A 2,624-nucleotide genomic window follows, 5' to 3' on the forward strand; every position below is an offset into this window, starting at 1 on the left:
ACAAAACACCGAGCTGATCTCCCTGTGCTATGTGGCTGCTTCCCACTAGCTATTTTACATTTGGTAGTGTATATATGTCCATGCCACTTTCTCACTTCATCACAGTTTACCCTTCCCCCTCCCCATATCCTCAAGTCCATACTCTAGTAGGTCTGTGTTTTATTCCCATCCTACCCCTAGTCTCTTCATGGCATTTTTTTTTCTTAGATTCCATATATATGTGTTAGCGTACGGCATTTGTTTTTCTCCTTCTGACTTACTTCTCTCTGTATGACAGACTCCATGTCTATCCACCTCATTACAAATAACTCAGTTTCATTTCTTTTTATGACTGAGTAATATTCCATTGTATATATGTGCCACATCTTCTTTATCCATTCATCTGTTGATGGACAATTAGGTTGCTTCCATGTCCTGGCTATTGTAAATAGAGCTGCAATGAACATTTTGGTACATGACTCTTTTTGAATTATCTTTTCTCAGGGTATATGCCCAGTAGTGGGATTGCGGGGTGGTGTTCCCTTTTCTCCACACCCTCTCCAGCATTTATTGTTTCTAGATTTTTTGATGATGGCCATTCTGACCAGTGTGAGATGATATCTCATTGTAGTTTTGATTTAGATTTTGTGAGTGGAGGATCTATCAGTTGTTGATACTGAGTTATGAAGTCCCCTAGTATTATTGTATTGCTGTCTATTTCTCCCTTTAGATCTGTTAGTGTTTGTTTAACATATTTAGGTGTTCTGATGTTGGGTGCATATATATTTATGATTGTTATGTCATCTTGATATATTGTCTCTTTATCATTATATAATTACCTTGTCTATTGTTACCATTTTTGGCTTAAAGTCCATTTTGTTTGATATGAATATCTACATTTTCTTTTTGTTTACACTTCCATGGAATACATCCTTTTATTACAGTAAGTCCCCTATTTATGAACCTTCAAGTTGTGAACTTTCAAAGATGCATACATGCCTTTTCATGTCAAATCACGTAAGTGAGTTAACGTGTCTGGCATACACTGTCACATGTGTTAATTCTCTACAAGTGGTTGTACTTTTGTGTACTTTACTGTACAGTACTATATAGAGTATAGTAGTACAGTATCTTTATTTCAAACCCAGGATGTCTGGAAGCAAGTGTAAAAGCAGCGGTGATGTAGCTGATACTGCTAAGGAGAACCAAACAATAATGATGGAAACAAAAGTGAAAATAATTGAGAGAGTGGAGTGAGGCAAAAAGATAGATGTCACTTGTTTTTATAACATGAATCATTCAACCATCAGCACGATTCTAAAGAACAAGGACAACTTCATGGAACATGTGAAGTCTGCTGTGCCAATGATGTTGACAATAATATTGATGAAGTGTACAAAAGTGATCGAGGAAATGGAGAAACTTCTCAGTGTGTGGATGCAGGATCAGCATCAGCATCGAGTCCTGCTCAGCTTAATGCTGATTCAAGAGAAAGCTAAAAGCCTTTATGAAGACTTGAAGAATAAACACAGTGAAGAATCAGAAGGCACATCTTTTAATGCCAGCCATGGCTGGTTTCATTGGTTGAAGGCTAGAGTGCAGATATGGTACCTGCCCAGGAATTTCCTAAAATGCTTCAAGAAATTATTGATGAAGGCACATATTTACCCAAGCATGTTTTTAATGCAGATGAGACAGGACTATACTGGAAGAGGATGCCAGACCAAAGTTACATCAGTAAGGAGGAAAAGTTTTTGTCAGGCTATAAAGCAGCAAAGGATAGGCTAACTCTGTTGTTTTGTGGCAATGCTTCCGGTGATATAAAGCTAAAGCCTCTCTTAGTTAATCATTCAGAAAACCCCAAAGCCCTTGAAAACATAGCCAAGGGCTCTCTTCCTGTGGTGTGGAAGTGTAACCCCAAGGTCTGGGTTACACAGGCCATTTTCCAGGAATGGTTTTTCCACCACTTTATTCTGGAGGTAGAGAAATATTGCTTGGAGAAGAATGTCCCATTCAAAATTCTTTTGCTGCTCGGCAATGCTCTGGACCACCCCGCATTCACGGGCGACTTTCATCTCAACATCAAAGTAGTTCATCTGCCACCGAATACTACATTGCTTATCCAGCCTATGGACCAGGGAGTTATAGTGACTTTCAAGAAATATCATTTACGTCACACTTTTCCTCAGGCAGTAAAGGTGAGTGACGAATCAGGAACAACTTTGTCACAATTTTGGAAGGACTATAACATCTATAAGGCCATAAAAACATTGACTTTGCTTGGAGTAAGGTTATGGCTGTCACCATGAATGGGGTTTGGAAGAATCTTTGCCCACAGTTTGTTCATGATTTTCGTGGATTTGAGATGGTAGATGAGGAGTCCAAAGAGGTTTTCATCAACTTAGTGACCCTCAGTGAGAAGCTCGAGCTAGATCTGCAAGAGGACAACTTCATTGAACTCCTTGTTGTGCAGCATGAGGAGCTTACTACTGAAGGCCTGATGGAATTGGAGGCCCAGAGAAAGGATGAATAGGGAAAACAAGAAGAAGTAACTGAAGATCCAAATAGATTAACGATGCAGGAAATGGCAAGGGGATTTTCTTTATTTGAGGAGGCACTGTTAGTTTCTGAGGCACAAGAACCGA

This window comes from Physeter macrocephalus, chromosome 21 (assembly GCF_002837175.3).
Source record: "Physeter macrocephalus isolate SW-GA chromosome 21, ASM283717v5, whole genome shotgun sequence".
Taxonomy (NCBI): Eukaryota; Metazoa; Chordata; class Mammalia; order Artiodactyla; family Physeteridae; genus Physeter; species Physeter macrocephalus.